Here is a 26,061-nt window from a genome sequence, read left to right as displayed (position 1 = left end):
GTAGATGTGGCATCATACAAAATACTAATTCACTTTATAACCTATTGCCAACAGAGCAAAAGAAGCAACAGATGTTTAATCTACATGGCATTTCTTTGTAAACTGTAACAAGGTACCAAAATCATAAGATGGGTTTTTTTTAGAAATAAAGCGATAGCATTTCTGGTAATACATAATTTGCCTTTCAAATGCACTTAGGCTCAAACTATCATTGAACACAGAGGGACACTGACCTACTTATGGTTTCTATTTGAACATTGTCATAGCGAGATAAAAACCTACTACTTATTTGTTATATAAATTGAAAAAAGTGGCAGTTTAATTTTTAATTTTGTTTAACATATCGATATCATTGAAAATTGATTTGAGTTGTGAAAATTAAAATAAAATCAATTATTATCTTTAATAACATGCGGGAAATACCTGTCTTTGTGTCTATCAAAATATAATTTATGTGGTAATTATGAACAGAGCCCAAACGCTATCTTTTTTATTTGGATTTCACGGCGAATCATGCAAATCGAATATTACTTTAATGCTTCTTTTGAAATAACTTCTCCTGCATCACAACAATAATGTGTTTAATTTGTAATCCGTATCTACAAAAATGTTACTTTTTCAGTTGTAATTTTGACAGGTGATTTTAATTATGACAATTAAAGGTATAAAATCATAAGAGCAAATGAAAAAACCTGACTCTGAAATTATCAAAACACGTAAAGATACAAATAATTTTGAAAAGAACGTGACGATTCATGCAATAAAAGTTCTTACCTGCTTTCATAATGCAAATATTGCATTTGAAAAAAGGTACAAAAAATTGGAAAAAATGACTGTCATCACTTTAGTGGCATTTACCCTTGCATTGAATGTCATATTTTGAAAAAAGAATGCTCTATGCACGTAGAAAATCATAAATGCCGGAGTTAAATTTCTTGTTGTCGTAAAGTCGTTGCGAATTACATTACAACAGTGACTGTAAAATAACAATTAAGCATTTCCCAGTCTTAAGAATATCAAAATTTATTGTTTTGAATAAAGGTCGATTATAAGAGGTTTCTCAAATTACTTTTGATTGCATTATCGTTGTATTTCGGTATTCAGCGGATGCCATTGTAACAGAGACATCGTGAATTTTGTGGGGTTGTCTTTTCCTGGACGTTGCTATTCTTTGTTTCTCGTCATTCGCAGAACTTTGAGTATATACGGTTTATATATGATATATACAATTTTACGTGAGAATGATTCTAATCTAATATTTTCGGCGACACAAATTAAACAGTATTTGGTCAATTTGATTACATGAAAGTTCATCCGTCAAACTTAAATTAATGAAATCATGCCCCAGCAAACACATGACGTTAAAATAACGTCAGATTATAGTTAGATTTTGGTCACGACGTCGGCGACCAAAATACGACGTAAATCTGACGTCCAAAAACCGATGTCTATTAGACGTTTCTTTTTGTCGTCGTACTAACGTCAGGTTCTGGTCGGTTTCCTGACAGTAGGTAAAAAATTAACGAAAGGTAATCCTTATTCGCTGTTGTAATCATTTAAACTTTTTTAAATGTTATTTGGCTTACACTATAAGTGTATATATATATACAAGTGCCTTTCGAAGACCACGTGCGCGGCGCTGCAACCTAATAAAACATATAGGTGGCGCTGTATATAGGTTAATTACATGTGTTATTGTTATGAAATCTATTTATAGCCACAGATCTGTTAACGAGTTCCAATCATTTAACGTTACAGTATCATCATTTGTGGTACATTATATGTATCAAAATCACGACTTTTTAATAGTTCTTTAATATTTAATCATAGTGACAGGAAAAGGAAAGAAAACATAATTATAATTCGAATCTACAGCCACGTGGATGGAAAATTCAAATTCGTATGTCAGGTATCGGAATGCATTGATAAAGTGAATATTACAGATTTTCTTGAACAAAAAGGTCAGTTCAATTTATGTAATTTATTTCTCTTTGTATTTGAAAAATAATTGCATGCATTCTTAGATTTAATTATCATTATTTGAACAGTTGAAGCAAAATGTCACACAAATTCGCGATAATGTTTGATAATTAATCATTTCAAATTTGGCATGTTTTAACTCTGCTCGTGAAGAGTTTATAATGTGCCTTTCAGTATAACCAAAGAGAATGCTGAGTTTTCATATTCTTGTTAAACTATTATGTTTTTGTCACTTTAAATCTGAGAATTGAGAATGAATTGATACGATTTCGAGCATTTCGGACCAAGACGTTTCGGTCCTAAATAACCCAAGACGTTTCGGTTTCAAACATTTCGGCATTTTCCCAAACGGTCCAATATTTGATCAGAATAAATCTTACCTTAATGTGCTTTACACCAGATTTTAATATCATTCTAATAAATGAACGGGAAATAAATGAAAGAGCGAATTGATTGATTATGTAATATAGAATGAGGCTTCATATAATCATTAGTAGGAAAAATGTAATCAAAACAACATAAACTTTTTAATAAAACGTAGTACATAAACATACATTTATTATCAACAATTTCTAAACACTCTTTAATTTGAAACTATGAAAAATTTAAGACTTGCGTAACTGTTCTATTTCAAAAGTAGAATATACATAAGTTAGAATATAATTTTCTTTTCAGGTAGTTCAAGCGTTTAACATGCTCTCAAAGGTCGGAGGGGCAGAAATACGTGATAATGTGAAAAGAAACATGAATCATGGGAAAGTAAGATTTTGTAAATTCTATTACATAATATAATCCATACAAAACTGGAGTTTTAAAGCGTTTTTTTAAATTTTCAGTATTTATGTTTACTTTTAATTTTTGTTAAAGCTCACTTCTGAAAAGCTAGCAAAGTTGTTCATTAATTTAAGATAACTTTCAAAATTTCATAAGGGCAGAAAACCATGAAAAATTTTTGCTTGTAATGTTTCCAATTTTCATAAATTTCTTTTTTTTAGTGAAAATGATATTACAAACGCCATTGGCCATTAACATGTTACATCCTCCGGACAGACGAGGGGTGGTGAGAGAAGGTCATATATCTAAAGGCATCATACCTCCAAATTCGTGCTAATTCTCGTGGATATTTAAAAGTACATTTGTGTATAACTTTGTGAAGTAACTAAAAGGAAGTAATTTATACGTTAGTGACAATTATCAAAAGGAGGTCAAAATATGAAAAATACCACTAAATGTTTTAGTAATGCTGTAGAAATATAGTTAAAATACTGAATATCTATCATTAATTGCTTGAAACATTATTATCCGAATCTTTTAACTTTTCTTAAAATTAAAATATTTTCATTATTTTGTTTGATAGAAACATACATACGTTTTGTTCATTAATATTTGTATATGATTTCTTAGTTTCATTTATGTCATTGTTTTTGTAATACTTTTTGTTTTGTTATTAACTTATTTTATGCTTTATTTGGTTTAGTTTATGAAAAGTATTTAGCCTTACAGAATTAACTAAAACTGTATGTATCAGCTTTAAATTGCAACTTTTATCTTAAATAAAAAAACAACATAAAAACATATTTTTGCTTTTAGTTTTTTGTTATACATTTCATTGGAGTGAAAGTTACTTAAAAGAATAAGTTACATTACATTTGATCAAATCAGGATTGGCCAGAAAATATTTATAACATTGTAAACAAGGAGGATTAGGGAAATGATCAGATTAAGGTCAGAAAATGGTCATGTCTAGGGCAGAAAAAGGTTAAGATTTAGATCGGAAAATGGTCAGATCGAGGTCGGAAATTGATCAGAAACTGGTTAGATTTAGGTTGGAAAATGGTCAGATTGAGGTCGAAAATGGTCAGAAACTGGTTAGATAACGGTCAGATTTTGGTCGGAAAATGGTTAGATTTTGGTCAGAAATAGTTAGATAATGGTTAGATCCTGACGTCTATCTGACGTCAGATTATTATGTCAAAAAAACTTTCAAATCCGACCGTTTTTCCGACCGTCATCCGACGTCAGAACCTGACTTAAATCTGACGTCAGTATGACGTCTTGTGTTTGCTATAACGCAAACACAAATTACTTTTCAAGGATTTGCCTAATTATACTGGTCTCTTTAGAAGTCCGTTTTTGAACAATGCAACCTCTTAATGTTTAAAAGGATCTTGTCCTTTTAAATAATAACAATATTAAACTCTACTAAATTATTGAAAGTACAAAAGTATTAACATTTAATTCTTTCTATCTTTTATGATACAATGCATTGCATTATACAACGATTGTAATCATAAAGCACTCAAATATTTACATTTTACGATAATTTAAAGTGTGAATATCTTCCTAATGATTTAAAATTCAACTCAAATGTTTGTTTCTCTACCAAGCGCTATATTAAAAAGGATTTAGGAAAATGAGAAGGGGCTTTTGACAATGGTGCGTGTTACAAATGTCATTCATTTCTTTGGATATTGTAGGCACTTATACAGGCCGATTTTGCTTTCATCTTTAAAATTACTAATTGAATGATAGCATTTAAATTTATTTAACTCCATTACATGCTTTCACATATCATTTGTACTGAATATTTATTCAAGGATATGTGTAACGAAACACAAATATTTATTTGAAATGATGATACGCGACGTCATAAACGTTTCCAACACCTGGTTTTAAGAGCGTTTTCTTTTTTAGGTTTAGATTAGTGCCTCTTATTTTGATAAATTAAAAATCTGCAAGATTTTCTTAACTTAATTTTCAGTACCGTCCATGAACAGGCTCAATCAAACCGAGCCTGCAACATTTTCAATATTGTCGTGTTGGGCTTTCTTTAGGGATTCTGTATTTATCTATTTTATGATCACATCCGTGTTATTTGTGCCGTGTGGCGGCTGTAAAAAGTCTCCCCGTACATTTAATCAATGATGTTATATTTTCGATCCTTGAAGATCGTTCAGCACGACATTATTGTTGTGCTTGTGGTATTTTTAGTTTCAACTTTTCGGCATTTTCTAGTTGGGTGTTCCAATATTCCTACTTGAATAATGTTGAATCACCCTTAGGATATGTTGCCTGCTTTTTAAATTTGTCTTTTGACGTCTTAACTGTGATATGCAAGCTTCATAACCTCTGATCCCCTATCAAAATTATATTTTAATTAGTTCCGCCCATTGTTTTCTCGTTTAGGGCACACGCTTTTTATTACTTGGGGACCATACGCCGCTTTTCATGGAATGGCACTAGTGTGTCGCATTGAAGGTTCCATGATAACCGCCGTATGAAAACATCTGCGGATGTTTCTAAATTCAAAATTTTACTGTTCCGTGTTAAAATGTTGAATTCTCCTTAAGCCGGTGCTAGGGGGCGTGGACGGTAACTTGCACTTTCCAGTACCGTCCATGAACAGGCTCAATCAAACCGAGCCTGCAACATTTTCAATATTGTCGTGTTTGGCTTTCTTTAGGGATTCTGTATTTATCTATTTTATATATAACACTACGTCAGTCAGTCATTCGGCTATTTGAATTACATTTACTCGGAATAAAAACAGCACCATACTTGAAAAGATAATATGATACATGTTTCTTCAGACATATAATGCCTTAGGCCGTCCATTCGAGAGAGAAGGTGACTGATGGCGTCAAACTATGTTGCTCAATTATCAGGTTTTAGAGATCGAAGAAGATAAAATATTTACATAACCCCATAACACAACTCAGGAAAACTAAACGTCCGTCTGTCCTTCTCATTCTTGAAATACATATATCAAAGAGGGACTACGCGGCTATAACTTCAAGATGAACAAATCGATTTTTAAAATGTCCTACCTTTGTACCGGAGAGTACATTTTATACAATAAGATGACCTCAGTTGAACTCGGATGGAAAATGGATGACTTTTCAAAGCACATGGGGCTGGCTGCACTGAGATATTTTCATGATGTCTGGAAAACAAACAATAACATACACAATTATAGAAAAAAAGAAAACAAGACTAAATATCGTGATACCAAGCAGACATACATGCCCAGTATTATCAAACAGAAAGCAAAATCAACACGTTATGTACTTGTGCAAATTATACATATCACACTATGTCGGAATTCTGCCATCGTTGAATCAAGTGTTACAAAATTATATCAATCCAAACCTTCGTTCATTGAACGCCGCCTTTCCTTGTTGATATTGCATTTGCTTATTGTGAAACTAATGTTCTTTCCAAAGAAAAACAAGCCAACTTCTCTCCCAGACTACCATCACAATAATCTATTTCTCATTACCTCTGGTGAGCGTTAACTTGTTTTGTGAATACTGGCACGCACTTGTACCTTAACCTTCTTTTACTCTACTCTATTCTTAAAGCTTAAGTCGGTGCTAGGGGCCGCGGACAGTAACTTGCACTTTCCAGTACAGTCCAGGAACAAGCTCAATCAACGCGAGACTGCAACATTTTAAATTTGCCGCTTTGGGCGTTCTTTAGGGTTTCTATTTTTTTCTATTTAAAAATCATATTAATATTCGTCAGTATTATTTCTTTTACTTTATTTTAAGAATATTTTCTGGTTCACTAGCTATAATCGCTATGTGTACAAAAGGACAGAAATGACATTTTGGGTCGATCATTGCGTAGTGGCTCAGGTTGTTGACTTCAAATCATACCGCTTTGGATACTTATCCCGTCAGGGACCTTAAAATGCTTTCATACGAGGATCCAGCTAGCAAGCATGACGTCGGTTGATTGTAGTCACAATTACACTGTAATAATTATTGCTTTACTTTACTGGTAGATAAAAACCTCAGGTACCCATCCATGCATTATTTCAGTATTTGTTCATGTGGAGTATACAAATAAAGCAAACATTTTATTGTTTTGTAGTTACCTATGGCATATATACATGTACGTGAACTGCGAAAAGGAAAAAAACAAATCCAGTATGTTTTAGGATAGCGAGAATGTGTGACTTCAAAAGACATATATGACACTTTCACGTATGTTTCATTGCTATGCAATTCAAAGTGGCTTTCAGCCGTGATACAGAGGGCAAAGTAACAAAACCACCACTGCAACTGATCACGCAACATCGGGAAACAGAACATTATTCGTCCAAAATGATTAAAAGAACTGTGAATATTAAATGTGTAATAAAAATCGTGTCTGGACGGAAAATAAATACATATACTTAAGGCAATATTCGTGTAGACAAATGTACTTTAAAGCAAAGTTAAAACATCAAACGTGTTCATACAATACATCTAAAGTTTGTTATAGATTTCTTGATTAACAACATAGGATTTTTCATTTTATAAAACCTCTTATGAAAGGCGTTTCTGTCTATAAATTGATTAAACATCAACGTTTAAGTGTTTATAAATGAATTAGAATTAATCCGGTCCCCTGGTGCATGCCGAGGATAATATAATTCATTCCAAACTAAATATTTATTCTGGATACCCCGTCATAATACACAAGTAGCATATGTGTGTTTCAAGAACGCTTCGCGTCCTGTTCAAATAATATGTAGTATTTGCTGTTTCATAAATAGATTGTAAGTTGTGAAACATGTTGCATTCTCCTTTATGCGAATCGGCTATCATTCTTTCATCTAAAAAAAACTCTCCTTTTGAATATAACGCATTTAGTTACTAATTCCGTATGCGATACATTGCGTCGAGGTATGTTACATTAGCATATTAATGTATGTTGTTTTAACCTTATATTCGCACGTGTATTCAGTCAAGACGATATGTTACCTGATGCATGCTTAACCCCCGAAAAGAATTGCGCAATTTTAATCAATCTATGCCTCGTTATTGTACAATGTTGGCATTGAAATATGTAGAAATAAAACTTTAACGTGAGATCATTTATGACAATTTCAGACAAAGTCTAAAGCAAAGGTGAAAATAAATTATCTCTTAAGTAACGCTGTTAAATCAAGTTACACAGTGTCATCGCACAATAGACAGTGTTTCCTCTGTTAAAGGTTTTATTTCATTAATCTAACCTTGTAGATCATCTCTTATATAATTAGTAATTGTTGTCCTTTTAATGTGCTTATCGAGTCATTAGTTGACTTAAACAATACGACGACTAAAGCAATGTGAGGACTAAGGCAATATGTCGAATAAAGCAATATGACGAGTTAGCCGATATGTTGAATTAGACAATATGACGAGTTGGGCAATGTGTCGAGTAATGAGTTAAGCAAATGCGCACGTGAGCTGGTTAGAAGCACGCTTCCCTATAACCATAACATGCAAACGTTAACTTTATCGGTAACTGTTACCTAATTTGTAACATCATTATTTCAATTTTGTTAATACGAATATTATGTTATATTATACAAGAAATAATTTTTGATAAAAGTTTATTCTTAAATACCTTTAAAGATATTTTACATTGAAAGCAATACGTGAGCGGGCATAAAAGGAAATTTTATTTCATCGATAACTTCAACAGATATATTGTATTCCAGTTTTTCCTTTTTTTGTTTGGGGTCCTCCTGAGCTCCTTGCCACTGGTTCTTGTTGCTTGGTCGTGTGGGGGTTGCGTTCATTGAACGCCGCCCTTTCTTGTTGATCTGATTTATCATGTTTTAGGTAATTTGTATCTTTAATCTCAATGATTCGTGGGTGACAGTTATTTTAATGGAATACAAATACAGTATTGATATTACTTTCTGAATCAATAATACTAACATATTTTAACTAAAATTAAATCAGATTGTTACAATCATAAACCATATAAAAATTGTAACCTAAAAAGGCAAATACTGACAACTGAAAATTAGTTTGATTTGTAAAATAAGGTCAAACCATTTGAGCAATGACATTACATGTGATGTACATAATTATTCTATTTAAACATAGAAAAAGATCTATACAAATAAAGATCATATTCAGTAGTTAATTTGTCAATATTTGGTAACATGTAGACCACGAGTCGAACCTGAACTTACATTTTGATTATTTAATTTCAAGTTCAAATCTTATTGACTGTGTTTAAGTAATTTGTGAGCCAACAATAAGAGATCAAATAGTCCGGTCTTATTATTATCTTTAATTATATTTTATTAGATACAGTAATGATATGTTATAATTGCTAATTGTAAAAGCACATGTTACAAGTTTGCCACCTTGTCGTCATTATAAAATATATGATTTGTACTAATTTTGTATGCTTTTTGACATATGTTTTATATCTAAAATGCTTCAATAACCAATAATTACAGCGATACAAGGTATATTTTACCTTGTGAAAAAAATTAACTATTCCATATATGATACCGGTTGAATTGAAATCATGTATAAATTTTGAATACTCCTCGAGCCGATGCTGGGGTTGAGGGTTGATAGGTGGACAGTATTTTAAGATTACGCTAACAAGAAAAAAAAAACAGTCTCAATCAAATCCCTAGCATGCAAAATTTTCAGTTTTGACGTTGTGTGCGTTCTTTAGGTATTCCGGGATGGGATATAAAATATAACCTGTATTTTGTTCCTTAAATCCGTAATTTCATATTAAATTTTCGAAAATATAACTACACACAAGTTATACTGACACCTAAAAGCCATTATCTGCTGTATTTCCAGAGTATTGTTTTCACACTATGCTTTTAAATTAGATAATGAGCCGCGTCACGACAAAACCAACATAATGGGTTTCCGACCCGCATGGATCCAGACCAGCCTGCGCATCCGCGCAGTCTGATCAGGATCCATGCTGTTCGCTATCGGTTTCTCTACTTGTTATATGGTTTGTAAGCGAACAGCATGGATCCTGATCAGACTGCGCGGATGCGCAGGCTGGACTGGATCCATGCTGGTCGCAAACCCACTATGTTGGTTTTGTCGTGACACGGCTCAATTATGATGATGTTGTTACTCTGTCTCAATGTTTGAACTCATGATAAAGGAAAAAAAAGGGTAAAATATCTTGCATAGCAATCAGCATAGTTCTGACATTGAAAGTAATGAAGAGATTTTTTTCTCCATTTTTACCTTCTTCATATGGGTTGAATTAAAGTAAGAGGCTTTATTGTTCTTCGTGGTTTGTTGTTTGAAATACAATCAAGGTAAGAACATTCGGCACAAAATATTCATACAACCTTTGTCATGCTGTTCTTTATTTTCATTCTTTTTGTGACAGTTAAACCATCTAAATCAAAAATTATAAAACTTAATTCTTCCAAGAAAAGTAATTCACGTAAAGATCTGAAATTAAATTGTTCTGTAATATATAATTCAAAATAATTGTTCGAGTAAGGTAAAGTGAAATGAATATATATAAAAACTTACAAGCGTTGGTTTGAGATTCTCGCAGTCTTTAGTTTATTTAGGAAAAACGTGCTTGTATGTATCAATTTTAGGTGCACTGTTCTAGAATAATGTACTGTTTGAGTTCAAATGCACAGGAATAAGCACGCGAAGACCGGTAGGCCAGAGTGGTCAATTACAAAGCCTTTGCACGATAAACTGTGCATTCTTTTACTAAAATGCAAGAAAAATTTACTATATATTTCTATTCAAACATGATCATAAAAAAGAGAATTGATAAAAATATGTTGAATTTCATTGATCGCAGAAGTAAATTTCCTGGCGTCATTTATTTTTTGTATCACATTTGACGTCATATGACGTGTTAGCATTCGTTTCATGTGCTGTGCATAATTATATCGTGTTATAATGCACCTGATTGCCCTATCTGTTTGGTAAGGGAATAGCAAAAAAAAAAAAAAAGACATAAAAAGCATTGCATAATAGATATCAGAAAAAAAATAAAACGCTTGCGTAAATATCTGCTTTTTACATGCATTATATTCACATTAAACGTTATGAAATTGTTATTTATTATTTATTCGTTTGTTTATAAAAAAAACAGGGATTTTAGAGACAAGTTTAGTGTAGTCATCTGTCTGTCTGTCATCCTATTAAAATTAGCGAACAAATCTGAAAATTACAAATAGCATTTGATTTCTAATAAACGAGTTCTTTTCATAACTCGATGCTATCACTGGCTGAAATTCTTTCGCGAATGCATGCCTTACTAGTAAATGATTTAATGCCATTGATATCTGAAAAATGAGTTAATCACTCTTTGGTGTGCTTGACAAACTTGTCCGTAAATTTGATAGATTAACTAGCTGATTATGCAAATGTAGTGGGCCCTCATTTAAAACGTTGACAACATTTCGCGCCTTGTTATTCTGTTACCTGAAAGGTTGGTTTAGACACAAGAGCCACGGCCTCCGGTTTCAGGTTGAAATCGAGCAATGTCTGTTTCATTTCTTTTACAAAAGTGTCCCATCTTTAGAAAAAGCATTTTGGTGTAAAACGATCCATAGATGAATAAGATTAGTATATGATTTATTTATTTTTCTGAATTTATCTCTCTCTATTAATTTGATTTCATACTTTCTGATAATTTTTGCATTGTAAAAAGTATGATTCAACAATAAGGAACGAGGTGGTTTGCATCTGTTTAATAAAGTATGACATCTTCGACATTAATCATGTCTATTCTGTAAGTCCAATTTGACGCCATCTAAATTATATTTTGCTATTTGAAGCTGAAACTCTCAACAGCTGAGATGTTGAAGTAGAACTGTTTTGCCTAATCAATCACCCACAATGTGTTATATTTTCTTTTCTCTAAATGCGCTCCTGGGCCCTACTCTTTACTTTGTTGACACTACACGATCCGTTTGTTTCACTTTGGTTCGCTGCGTTGGCGTCATTGTATACGGGGAGAACGTAATGTTTTACAAAATAGCTGTAATATGAAACGAGCCTGCTCATATTGAAAAGTAATCAATTTACTGTTAATATTTCATACTCAAACTTTCTATGTTATCATTAATGTCTAAATATTGCCCGTGTTTATCAACAATATATAATTTTAACCCCGCGCTCTTTTGTATCTATCTCTGTCGAATTAAACACTACCCTTACATTTGCATGTTTTGAGTTGCTTCTTCGAGGGGGGATAGTGTTTGACACAAAATAAAAAGTAAATTGCTAAATGATTTATACATAAAAAATGAGAGAAAGGCAGATAAATATCAAAATTCGAGTCATCACCGTGTCATAAATGATATGCTGTTAACTTATAGAGAATAATCTATTTTAAATTTTATCTAATGCGTTATTGAAAATATAAGCATTTTGACGTGTGAATAAGAACGTTAACGACGGACATTTTTATCTTATTTGTGTCAAGTGTCCGTTAACCGCGTTGTAATTTGACAACGGTATTCTTTGCAACAATATGAAAGATAAAACTATTGATAAATGTAGTACAATACAATGTCCGTTATATGTGAGAAGTTAGCAGTTAACAGTGAGCTAAGCAAAAAGGCATTGCAATTTATATAGGGAAATCAATGATCTGCTGCTATGCTCAGCTTGGTAAGCAATCTAGCGGGGCATTCCAAAATATAGTGCGAAAAATGCTCTGCTGGTATGCTCAGCTGGGTAAACAATCTAGCGAGGCATTCCAAAATATAGTGCGAAAAATGCTCTGCTGCTATGCTCAGCTGGGTAAGCAATCTAGCGGGGCATTCCAAAATATAGTGCGAAAAATGCTCTGCTGGTATGCTCAGCTGGGTAAACAATCTAGCGGGGCATTCCAAAATATAGTGCGAAAAATGCTCTGCTGCTATGCTCAGCTGGGTAAGCAATCTAGCGGGGCATTCCAAAATATAGTGCGAAAAATGCTCTGCTGGTATGGTAAGCTGGATAAGCAAACTAGCGGAGCATTCAAATTAATGATCTGCTGTTATGCTCAGCTGGGTAAGCAATCTAGCGGGCATTTCAAAATATAGTGCGAAAAATGCTCTGCTGGTATGCTCAGCTGGGTAAATATCTAGCGGGGCATTCCAAAATATAGTGCGAAAAATGCTCTGCTGGTATGTTCAGCTGGGTAAGCAATCTAGCGGGGCATTCCAAAATATAGTGCGAAAAATGCTCTGCTGGCATGCTCAGCTGGGTAAGCAATGTAGCGGGACATTCCAAAATATAGTGCAAAAAGTGCTCTGCTGCTTTGCTCAGCTGGGTAAGCAATCAAGCGGAACATTCCCAAATATAGTGCGAAAAGTGCTCTGCTTGTATGCTCAGCTGGCAAAGCAATGTAGCGGGGGCATTCCAAAATATAGTGCGAAAAATGCTCTGCTGGCATGCTCAGCTGGGTAAGCAATGTAGCGGGGCATTCCAAAATATAGTGCAAAAAGTGCTCTGCTGCTTTGCTCAGCTGGGTAAGCAATCTAGCGGGACATTCCAAAATATAGTGCGAAAAGTGCTCTGCTGGTATGCTCAGCTGGCAAAGCAATGTAGCGGGGCATTCCAAAATATAGTGCGAAAAATGCTCTGCTGGTATGCTCAGCTGGCAAAGCAATGTAGCGGGGCATTCCAAAATATAGTGCGAAAAATGCACTGCTGGAATGCTCAGCTGGCTAAGCAATCTAGCGGGGCATTCTTATATATAGTGTAAAAACTAAAAAAGTGCTCTACTGTAATGTCGACCTGGCAGAGCAATCGAGCGGTGCATTCCAAAATAAAGTGTTAAAATGCTCTGCTGGTATTCTCAGCTGGCTAAGCAATGTAGCGGGGCATTCCAAAATATAGTGCAAAAAATGCTCTGCTGGTATGCTCAGCTGGGTAAACAATCTAGCGGGGCATTCCAAAACATAGTGCGAAAAAATGCTCTGCTGTTTTGCTCAGCTGGGTAAGCAATCTAGCGGGGCATTCCAAAATATAGTGCGAAAAATGATCTGCTGGTATGCTCAGCTGCCTATGCAATCTTGCGGGGCATTCTTATATATAGTGTAAAAATTATAAAATTGCTCTCCGTAATGCCGAGCTCGCAGAGCCATCTAACTGGGCATTGCAAAATAGATTGTATCATTGCACTGCTGGAATGCTAAGCTGGATAAGCAAACTAGCGGGGCATTCAATATAATGATCTGCTGTTATGCTCAGCTGGGTAAACAATCTAGCGGGGCATTCCAAAATATAGTGCGAAGAATACTCTGCTAGTATGCTCAGCTGGGTAAGCAATCTAGCGAGGCATTCCAAAATATAGTGCGAAAAATGCTCTGCTGGTATGTTCAGCTGGGTAAGCAATCTAGATGGGCATTCCAAAATATAGTGCAAAAACTGCTCTGCTGGCATGCTCAGCTGGGTAAGCAATGAAGCGGGGCATTCCAAAATGTAGTGCAAAAAGTGCTCTGCTGCTTTGCTCAGCTGGGTAAGCAATCTAGCGGGACATTCCAAAATATAGTGCGAAAAGTGCTCTGCTGGTATGCTCAGCTGGCAAAGCAATGTAGCGGGGCATTCCAAAATATAGTGCGAAAAATGCTCTGCTGGTATGCTCAGCTGGGTAAGCAATCTAGCGGGGCATTCCAAAATATAGTGAGAAAAATGATCTGCTGGCATGCTCAGCTGGGTAAGCAATGAAGCGGGGCATTCCAAAATATAGTGCAAAAAGTGTTCTGCTGCTTTGCTCAGCTGGGTAAGCAATCTAGCGGGACATTCCAAAATATAGTGCGAAAAGTGCTCTGCTGGTATGCTCAGCTTGGTAAGCAATCTAGCGGAGAATTCCAAAATATAGTGTGAAAAATGCTCTGCTGGTATGCTCAGCTGGGTAAGCAATCTAGCGGGGCATTCCAAAATATAGTGCGAAAAATGCTCTGCTGGTATGCTCAGCTGGCTAAGCAGTCTAGCGGGTCATTCTTATATATAGTGTAAAAATTAAAAAAAATGCTCTCCGTAATGCCGAGCTCGCAGAGCAATCTAACTGGGCATTGCAAAATAAATTGTATCATTGCACTGCTGGAATGCTCAGCTGGCTAAGCAATCTAGTGGGGCATTCTTATATTTAGTGTAAAAACTATAAAATTGCTCTACTGTAATGTCGACCTGGCAGAGCAATCGAGCGGTGCATTCCAAAATTAAGTGTTAAATAGCTCTGCTGGTATGCTCAGTTGGCTAAGCAATGTAGCGGGGCATTCATATATAGATAGTGTAAAAACTATACAATTGCTGTCCGTAATGCCGAGCTAGCAGATCAATCTAAGGGGGCATTACAAAATAAAGTGTATCATTGCACTGCTGGAATGCTAAGCTGGCTAAGCCATCTAGCGGGGCATTCTCATATAAAGTGTAAAAAATATAAAATTGCTCTACTGTAATGCCGAGCTGGCAGAGCAATCTAACGGGCCATTACAAAATAAAGTGTATCAATGCTGTGCTGGAATGCTAAGCTGGCTTAACAATCTAGCGGGGCATTCTTACATATAGTGTAAAAGCTAAAAAAATTGCTCTCCGTAATGCCGAGCTGGCAGAGCAGTCTAACGAGGCATTACAAAATAAAGTATATCAATACTCTTCTTGAATGTTAGGCTGGCTAATCAATCTAGCGGGGCATTCCAAAATATAGTGCGAAAAATGCTCTGCTGGTATGCTCAGCTGGGTAAGCAATCTAGCGGGGCATTCCAAAATATAGTGCGGAAAATGCTCTGCTGGTATGCTCAGCTGGGTAAGCAAACTAGCGTGGCATTTCAAAATATAGTGCGAAAAATGCTCTGCTAGTATGCTCAGCTGGGTAAACAATCTAGCGGGGCATTCCAAAATATAGTGCGAAAAATGCTCTGCTGGTATGCTCAGCTGGGTAAGCAATCTAGCGGGGCATTCCAAAATATAGTGCGAAAAATGCTCTGCTGGTATGCTCAGCTGGGTAAGCAATCTAGCGGGGCATTCCAAAATATAGTGCAAAAAATGCTCTGCTGGTATGCTTAGCTTGATAAGCAAACTAGCGGGGCATTCAAATCAATGATCTGCTGTTATGCTCAGCTGGGTAAGCAATCTAGCGGGACATTCCAAAATATAGTGAAAAAATGCTCTGCTGGTATGCTCAGGTGGGTAAACAATCTAGCGGGGCATTCCAAAATATAGTGCGAAAAATGCTCTGCTGGTATGCTCAGCTGGCTAAGCAATGTAGTACGGCATTCCAAAATATAGTGCGAAAAGTGCTCTGCTGGTATGCTCAGCTGGATAAGCAATGTAGCGGGGATTTCCAAAATATAGTGCGAAAAATGCTCTGCTGGTATGCTCAGCTGGGTAAGCAATTTAGCGGGGCATTCCAAAATATAGTGCGAAAAATGCTCTGCTGGTATGCTCAGCTGGGTAAGCAATCTAGCGGGGCATTCCAAAATATAGTGCGAAAAATGCTCTGCTGGTATGCTAAGCTGGATAAGCAAACTAGCGGAGCATTCAAATTATTGATCTGCTGTTATGATCAGCTGGGTAAGCAATCTAGCGGGGCATTCCAAAATATAGTGCGAAAAATGCTCTGCTGGTATGCTCAGCTGGGTAAGCAATCTAGCGGGGAATTCCAAAATATAGTGCGAAAAATGCTCTGCTGCTATGCTCAGCTGGGCAAACAATCTAGCGGGGCATTCCAAAATATAGTGCGAAAAATGCTCTGCTGGTATGCTCAGCTGGATAAGCAATCTAGCGAGGCATTCCAAAATATAGTGCGAAAAATGCTCTGCTGCTATTCTCAGCAGGGTAAGCAATCTAGCGGGGCATTCCAAAATATAGTGCGAAAAATGCTCTGCTGGTATGCTCAGCTGGGTAAACAATCTAGCGGGGCATTCCAAAATATAGTGCGAAAAATGCTCAGCTGGGTAAGCAATCTAGCGGGACATTCCAAAATATAGTGCGAAAAATGCTCTGCTGGTATGGAAAGCTGGATAAGCAAACTAGCAGAGCATTCAAATTAATGATCTGCTGTTATGCTCAGCTGGGTAAGCAATCTAGCGGGGCATTTCAAAATATAGTGCGAAAAATGCTCTGCTGGTATGCTCAGCTGGGTAAACAATCTAGCGGGGCATTCCAAAATATAGTGCGAAAAATGCTCTGCTGGTATGTTCAGCTGGGTAAGCAATCTAGCGGGGCATTCCAAAATATAGTGCGAAAAATGCTCTGCTGGCATGCTCAGCTGGGTAAGCAATGTAGCGGGGCATTCCAAAATATAGTGCAAAAAGTGCTCTTTTGCTTTGCTCAGCTGGGTAAGCAATCTAGCGGGGCATTCCAAAATATAGTGCGAAAAGTGCTCTGCTGGTATGCTCAGCTGGCAAAGCAATGTAGCGTGGCATTCCAAAATATAGTGCGAAAAATGCTCTGCTGGTATGCTCAGCTTGCAAAGCAATGTAGCGGGGCATTCCAAAATATAGTGCGAAAAATGCACTGCTGGAATGCTCAGCTGGCTAAGCAATCTAGCGGGGCATTCTTATAAATAGTGTAAAAACTAAAAAGTGCTCTACTGTAATGTCGACCTGGCAGAGCAATCGAGCGGTGATTCCAAAATAAAGTGTTAAAATGCTCTGCTGGTATTCTCAGCTGGCTAAGCAATGTAGCGGGGCATTCCAAAATATAGTGCAAAAAATGCTCTGCTGGTATGCTCAGCTGGGTAAACAATCTAGCGGGGCATTCCAAAACATAGTGCGAAAAAAAATGCTCTGCTGTTTTGCTCAGCTGGGTAAGCAATCTAGCGGGACATTACAAAATATAGTGCGAAAAGTGCTCTGCTGGTATGCTCAGCTGGCAAAGCAATGTAGTGGGGCATTCCAAAATATAGTGCGAAAAAGGCTCTGCTGGTATGCTCAGCTGGCAAAGCAATGTAGCGGGGCATTCCAAAATATAGTGCGAAAAATGCACTGCTCGAATGCTCAGATGGCTAAGCAATCTAGCGGGGCTTTCTTATAAATAGTGTAAAAACTAAAAAAGTGCTCTACTGTAATGTCGACCTGACAGAGCAATTGAGCGGTGCATTTCAAAATAAAGTGTTAAAATGCTCTACTGGTATTCTCAGCTGGCTAAGCAATGTAGCGGGGCATTCCAAAATATAGTGCGAAAAATGCTCTGCTGGCATGCTCAGCTGGGTAAGCAATGTAGCGGGGCATTCCAAAATATAGTGCAAAAAGTGCTCTTTTGCTTTGCTCAGCTGGGTAAGCAATCTAGCGGGGCATTCCAAAATATAGTGCGAAAAGTGCTCTGCTGGTATGCTCAGCTGGTAAAGCAATGTAGCGGGGCATTCCAAAATATAGTGCGAAAAATGCTCTGCTGGTATGCTCAGCTGGCAAAGCAATGTAGCGGGGCATTCCAAAATATAGTGCGAAAAATGCTCTGCTGGTATGCTCAGCTGGCAAAGCAATGTAGCGGGGCATTCCAAAATATAGTGCGAAAAATGCACTGCTCGAATGCTCAGCTGGCTAAGCAATCTAGCGGGGCATTCTTATAAATAGTGTAAAAACTAAAAAAGTGCTCTACTGTAATGTCGACCTGGCAGAGCAATCGAGCGGTGCATTCCAAAATAAAGTGTTAAAATGCTCTGCTGGTATTCTCAGCTGGCTAATCAATGTAGCGGGTCATTCCAAAATATAGTGCGAAAAATGCTCTGCTGGTATGCTTAGCTGGCTAAGCAGTCTAGCGGGGCATTCTTATATATAGTGTAAAAATTAAAAAAAATGCTCCCCGTAATGCTGAGCTCGTAGAGCCATCTAACTGGGCATTGCAAAATAAATTGTATCATTGCACTGCTGGAATGCTCAGCTGGCTAAGCAATCTAGCGGGGCATTCTGATAAATAGTGTAAAAACTATAAAATGGCTCTACTGTAATGTCGACCTAGCAGAGCAATCAAGCGGTGCATTCAAAAATAAAGTGTTAAAATTTTCTGCTGGTATGCTCAGTTGGCTAAGCAATGTAGCGGGGCATTCATATATATAGTGTAAAAACTATACAATTGCTGTCCGTAATGCCGAGCTAGTAGATCAATCGAACTGAGCGTTACAAAATAAAGTGTATCATTGCACTGCTGGAATGCTTAGCTGGGTAAACAATCTAGCGGGGCATTCTTATTTATAGTGTAAAAGCTAAAAAAATTGCCCTCCGTAATGACGAGCTGGCAGAGCAATCTTACGGGCCATTACAAAATAAAGTGTATCAATGCTCTGCTGGAATGCTAAGCTGGCTTAGCAATCTAGCGGGGCATTCTAACATATAGTGTAAAAACTATAAAATTGCTCTCCGTAATGCCGAGATGGCAGTGCTATTTAACGGGTCATTACAAAATAAAGTGTATCAATGCTCTGCTGGAATGCTCAGCTGGCTTAGCAATCTAGCGGGGCTTTCTAACATATAGTGTAAAAACTATAAAATTTCTCTCCTTAATGCCGAGCTAGCAGATCAATCTAAGGGGGAATTACAAAATAAAGTGTATCATTGCACTGCTGGAATGCTAAACTGGCTAAGCAATCTAGCGGGGCATTCTCATATAAAGTGTAAAAATATAAAATTGCTCTTCTGTAATGCCGAGCTGGCAGGGAAATCTAACAGGGCGTTACAAAATAAAGTGTATCATTGCACTGCTGGAATGCTAAGCTGGCTAAGCAATCAAGCGGGGCATTCTCATGTAAAGTGTAAAAAATATAAAATTGCTCTCCGTAATGCCGAGCTCGCAGAGCCATCTAACTGGGCATTGCAAAATAAATTGTATCATTGCAATGCTGGAATGTTCAGCTGGCTAAGCAATCTAGCGGGGCATTCTTATACATAGTGTAAAAACTATAAAATTGCTCTACTGTAATGTCGACCTGGCAGAGCAATCGAGCGGTGCATTCCAAAGTAAAATGTTAAAATGCTCTGCTGGTATGCTCAGTTGGCTAAGCAATATAGCGGGGCATTCATATATATAGTGTAAAAACTATACAATTGCTCTCCGTAATGCCGAGCTAGCAGATCAATCTAACAGGACATTACAAATAAGGTATATCAATGCACTGCTGGAATGCTCAGCTGGTTAAGCAATCTAGCGCGGCATTCTTTTATATAGTGTAAAAGCTATAAAATTGCTCTCCGTAATGCCAAGCTGGCAGAGCAATCAAACGGGGCATTCTAAAGTATATTGTAAAAGTGCTCTGCTGGCATGCTCAACTGGCTCAACAATCTAGCTGGGCATTCTAATACATAGTGTAAAAATGCTTTGCTGGTACGTTCAGCTGGCTAAGCAATCTAGCTGGGCATTCTTATATATTGTGTATCAATGCATTGCTGGAATGCTCAGCTGGTTAAGCAATCTAGCGGGGCATTCTTATTTATACTATAAAAACTATAAAATTGCTCTCCTGTGATGCCGAGATGGCAGAGCAATCGAGCGGGGCATTACAAATCATAGTGTTAAAATGCTTTGCTAGTATGCTCAGCTGGCTAAGCAATCGAGCGGGGAATTCCAAAATATAATGTAAATATGCTCTGCTAGTATGCTGACCTGGTTAAGCAATCTAGCGGGGCATTCTAAAATATAGTGTAAAAATGCTCTGCTGGATCAAGCTGAGCATTCTTATACATAGTGTGTAAATTCTTTGCTGATACGCTCAGCTGGCTAAGCAATCTAGATGGGCATTTTTACATTTAGTGTAAAAATGCTCTGCTGGTATGCTCAGCTGGCTAAGCAATCTAGCGGGCCATTCTTATATATAGTGTAAAACATATAAAATTGCTTTCCGTAATGCCGAGCTGGCAGAGAAATCTAACGGGGCATCCCAAATAAAATGTAAAAATGCTCTGCTGGTATGCTCAGCTGGCTCAGCAATCGAGCTGGGCATTCTTATATATAGTGTATAAATGCTCTGCTGGTATGCTCAGCTAGCTAAGCAATCTAGCTGGGCTTTTTTTATATGTAGTGTAAAAACTATAAAGTTGCTCTCCGTAATGCCGAGCTGGTAGAGCAATCTAACGGGGCATTTCAAAATAAAGTGTATCAATGCACTGCTGAAAGCTCAGCTTGCTAGGCAATCTAGCGGGGCATTCTGATATATATAGTGTAAAAAGTATTAAATTGCTCTCCGTTATGCCGACCTGGCAGAGCAATCTAACAGTGCATTACAAAATAAAGTGTATCAATGCTCTGCTGGAATGCTCAGAGGGCTAAGCAATCTAGAGGGGCATCTTATATATAGTGTAAAAACTATAAAAATGGTCTCCGTAATGCCGAGCAGCTGGCAGAGCAATCTAACGGGGCATTACAAAATAAAGAGTATCGATGCACCGCTGGAATGCTCAGCTGGATAAGCAATCTAGCGGAGTATTCTTATTTAGAGTGTAAAAACTATAAAATTGCTCTCATGAAATGCCGAGCTGGCAGAGCAATCTAGCAGAGCATTCTGAAATAAGGTGTAAACACGGTATGCTGGATTGCTTATCTGGCTAAACATTCCTTAACATAGTGTAAAATTCTCAGCTAAAATTTTCACCTGGCTAGGCAATCTAGCTGAACATTGTTAAATATAGTGCATACTACGACCAATTTTTGGGCACTCCGAGACTTTCATGAATGCAGACTTGTAATGACCCTCCAGAGTACGTTTTCTTGTGTGCGACTTATTCTTGGACATTCGCATACCTTCAGATTTTCTTTTTTGCCAATTGAGATCATGACATTTTCGACTTTTAGAAACTTCATTGGTCGGCAAATGCTTCTTTGGCACCTGTAGACTTTTAGGAATATTTGGTGCCAATGGAGCTGATAACATTTCAAATAACATTGCTATGAAGCATGTTTGGTTTGCGACTGAATTTGGTCACTCGAAGACTTTCAGGAATTTTTTGTACCAATGCAGATAATGACATTTTTGACTTCCAACGACCCTCGAGTGTCCATTTCATTGGTCTGCGACAGATCTGAGGCATTCGCAGACTTTCAGGAATTTTTGGTACCAACGGATATAATGATATTTTTGGCTTCTATGGATCGTCAAGAGTCCATTTCATGTGTCTGCGACTGATTCTTAGGCTTTTGCAGACTTTCAGGAATATTTGGTGCCAATGGAGATAATGTCATTTTTGACTTACCGCGGGCTTAGCGCAAAACAGTTGTAACTCAATTTAAGCAAATTTTAAAGGAGCATGAAAAAACTTTTTAAAATTTTTGTTAATGAATAAAAATGTTTATTTTAGGAAAATATATACATTTTAGTTAAGGAATTAGAAACAAAATAATAAAAAGAAGCAAATTATTTTTGAAAAAAGATATTTGAATAAGTTCAAGTCAAAACCGTTTTACAAATAAAATTTTGATAATTTGTTATATATTTTTTGTGCAAAAGGGTAGTATCTCAAGTTACAACTGTTTTCCGCACAAATTTTGAGCAAATTTTATTATTTTCTTTGTGCAAAACGGAAGTATCTCAAACTCATATCTTTTTTATAAGATTTGATAATTTTATAAAATAAAACATTACTTCTAAATCAAGATTATAAAAATAAGATGTGCAAGTCATTTTTAAATGATGAAAAAATGAATGTAAGAATAATCAGTGATAAGTTTGAAGAGAATGAATGTCCTCAATAGAGAATAATATAGCATATACCACTTTATTTAGAAATATATTAAGGGATAAGCTAAAATTATATATTTTTGATGGTTTAAATTATAAATTTATATGCTATTCTATAGAATGGTATAAATGCTATCTTAGACACATGTACATGTATTTCAAAATAAAAAGTAAGGTTTAGCCACCCTTTCAGCTGCTGGGCATTTAATCCTTACCCCAATTGATATTATAAAATTAAGATTTTCAATTTTAGCAAAATCATTCAAAATTTTTTAGATTTCAAAATGTTTTAAAGGATAATTACGCTGGCTCTGATCTTTACTGGTTGCATGATAGAATGTGTCACACCATTAGCAGGTTTACAGTTTCAGCTGTAGCATTTGAAAAATATTTGTTTGGAAATATGACAGAGACACCATAACAACTGTGAATACAAGGTCCTCATAATGTGTCTTGACTTAAAGCTACCGTCTCACTGACATCCCGGCAGAGCCCCGGTAGACGTCCGGGGTGATCCGGGAACAACCGGGGTATGACCGGGAACAACCGGGTACATCCATAACTCTGCCGGCAAAGACCTGGATGATCCGGGAACACCCGGCATTCGACCCGGATGGAATTAAATATTTAATATCACCGGGGTGGCCCGGGATGATCCGGGAAGTATAGCTTTGCCGGATTCATCCTTAGCTCTGCCGGGACTGACCAGGGTTACACCGGGGAAGCACCGTAGCTCTGCCGGCACAAACCGGGGATGATCCGGGGTATGATATAGACCGTAGAGCTACGGTAGAGCTCCGGTGAATGCCGGCAGAGCCCCGGAGGATGCCGGCAGAGCCCTGGTGGATGACGATGGAGCTACGGTTGATCCAGGTAGAGTCCTGGCAAAGCTCAGTTCATTTCAAAAGAATCACAACAATTTGCGATGATTGCACTTGTTTGTATTAAAACCCTTCCCATTTCCCTTCTATCCAGTATTGCATAAGGATTTTTTTATTTTGTATTGCAAACAGTGACAACATATGGAACTGTTGTTTTCTCGATCTTAGAAATTGCGATCAGAAAATTTTTTATACAGTGGAACCTGTCTAATCCGAACTCGTCCGGACCAGAAGAAAAGTTCGGATTAGAAAGGTTTCCGGATTAGAAAGGTTTCCGAATTAGGAGTTTTTTTTACATGTTTCCTTCATGTTTTTTGCAAAATAGTTTTAGGAAAGAAAACGGGAATGCATTTGAAATTGCAATTTAGATATTTTATTTTTGCAGTCTCTTATCGTTCATTTTAATACATGTGAATACAAAAATAAAGAAATAAAAATAAACCAATAAGCAAAAATATTATGTCCTCAAGGGTTAGTTAACCTACGATGTTAAACAGGAGGCCGAGACATGATTTGATATTCGTACCAGCATTTGTCAGTTGTTGTTTACTCGTATCCGATTCAGCGACTATCCGAATTCACTGACAGTTTCCATTAATTTTCATTACTTAATAACGTATCATTGAATCCTATACAAAGGCTTAGAAGATATTTCTATTGCATTATATCAAAATATTTATAGAAGCTGACGAAAAACAATCAATTAAGCAATTATAGAAGATATCAAGGCAAGCTAAGTGTAATTTTCACACCTTCGCAGATCATACGTTTCACCCATTAATCAAGCGAAATAACACTTATCAGTTTGGCGTATGTTTACACCTGTAATATGTGCAATTATTTGTTATTTTGAATGAAGGTGTGACATTTTGGCAAAATCTGTTCGGATCCGAGAGGTAAATTTTAGAGTAAAATAAGAACAAAAATTGAAAAAATCGTCCGGAATTCGGAGTAGACAGGTTCCGGATCCGAAAGGTTTTTTACTATTGAAAATAGAACGAATAAAATCGGGACTGGACACTTCGTTCGGATAAGAAAGGATTCCGGATTAGAAGGGTTCGGATTAGCAAGGCTCCACTGTACATGCAATATTTCAGATACTTATATGTGATATCAGTTTAAGATTTAGATTTTATTTGTGTTTTCATTCATAGATTACCATATAACTTGTTTCTTGTCATTGATTCATATTCAGGTGAGCGATATTAGGGCTGTCATGGCCCTCTTATTAGAGATCAAGATGATAACATTAAAATATTAGTCAAAATCATATTATTTTATATGTGCTTGTAGCAGAGTAAGGAAAACAGCATCAAATCTACAAATAAACATTAAAAATTTAATTCTAGTCTCATCTTAATTTTCCAGTCTTTAGTTTAGGCATTATCTTTATTTTACAACCATGAGTAACTTCATATTTTAAAAGAACCTTTTAATCAATCTCAATGGTTGATATTTCATAGTCAATCAAATTATGTAATCCCTTTGTGGAATTGATTGCATTATCTTCCCATCATTATAGTCAGTGAAGACAGCATATTTTCCTTTATCTTACAAAATTCACTTACATAAATATTACGCTATACATTAAGAAGTCCCCCAAATTTGCTCGGCCAAAGCAGCATTCAAGCAGAGCACTAAATTATCCAAAGCAATATAGTAAACATAATATGCCGCAAAACATCGTTATGTGCACTTCAAATTGAGAATACCAATCATTAAGTTTGCTCTGTCAACTAGGTTTTCCGGTTTAGCATTTCTATACTATAATTAAGAATCTTAGTTTTCTGAGCAGGCTAACCATTAGAGCAGATCATGTTTGATTCTATATTGAGGAATGCTCCCAATGATTGATTAGCCAGCTCGGCATACTAGCTAAGCATTTATTTCACTATAGGTAAGAATGCCCTGCTAGATTTGAACCATTTTTTAGCCAGATACACATTCCAGCAGAGAATATTTACACTATATTATGAAATGCCCCGATATATTGCTCTGCCGGCTAAGCATTCCAGCAGTTAATATTTTATACTTTATTAAGAAATACTCAGCTGAATTGCCAATATAAGGTTTATTTTGCTGGCTGAGCATTTCATCACAGCTCTTTTAACTCTATACTCAGGAATTCCCTGCTGATTGCTCTGGCAGCTTGGCATTCCAGCAAAACATTTATAACACTGTATTTAGAATTCCCGCTATATTGATCTATCAGCTCTACATTTCAGCAAAGCATTTTTATGCTATATTTAGGGTGGCCCTACTAGATTGCTTAGCCAGCTGAGCATTTCAGCAGGGCAGTTATTGCTTTATGCTTAGAAATGTTCAAGCGATTTTGCAGAGGATTCTTAAAAGTATTGTTACAAAATGTTTCTAGAAAGCTAAGCGTGCAAAAATTCCTGAACGTCTGCGAGTTCCCAAGAATAAGTCACAGACCAAAGAAATAGACTCTCGAGAGTCCGAATAAGTCAAATATGGATTTATCTGAAATGGCACCAACATTTCTGCAAGTCTGTGAGTGCCCAAGAGTGAGTCGCAGACTAACGAAATGGACTTTGGAGAGCCCCTAGAATTTCAAAATATCATGATCTCAATTGGCATGATATAATCTTGAAAATCTGCAAGTGTTCCAGAATCAGTCGAAGACCAAAGAATGGAATCTAGATGGTCACTCCAAATAAAAAATGTAATTATATCCATTGGTACCAAAAAATCCTGAAAGTCTGCAAGTATCCAAGAATCAGTTGCAGATCAAAAAACTTGACTCAGGAAGGTTTTACGATGTCAAAAATGTCATTACCTCCATAAG

General features: G+C 36.5%; 1 long non-coding RNA gene across 1 annotated transcript; it reads left to right on the top strand.

Moving 5' to 3' along the window:
* Positions 1-1,907: 1,907 nt before the first annotated feature.
* LOC132740122 (uncharacterized) lies at positions 1,908-3,330 on the top strand. The gene is made up of 3 exons (XR_009627108.1): positions 1,908-1,961; positions 2,656-2,739; positions 2,976-3,330. It is a non-coding gene; the product is annotated as an uncharacterized LOC132740122 (long non-coding RNA).
* Positions 3,331-26,061: the final 22,731 nt, after the last annotated feature.

The sequence above is a fragment of the Ruditapes philippinarum genome, unplaced genomic scaffold (assembly GCF_026571515.1).
Source record: "Ruditapes philippinarum isolate M1 unplaced genomic scaffold, ASM2657151v2 ctg8047_1_1_1_1, whole genome shotgun sequence".
NCBI classification, from domain to species: Eukaryota; Metazoa; Mollusca; class Bivalvia; order Venerida; family Veneridae; genus Ruditapes; species Ruditapes philippinarum.
This window is presented reverse-complemented; position numbering and strand designations above follow the sequence as displayed.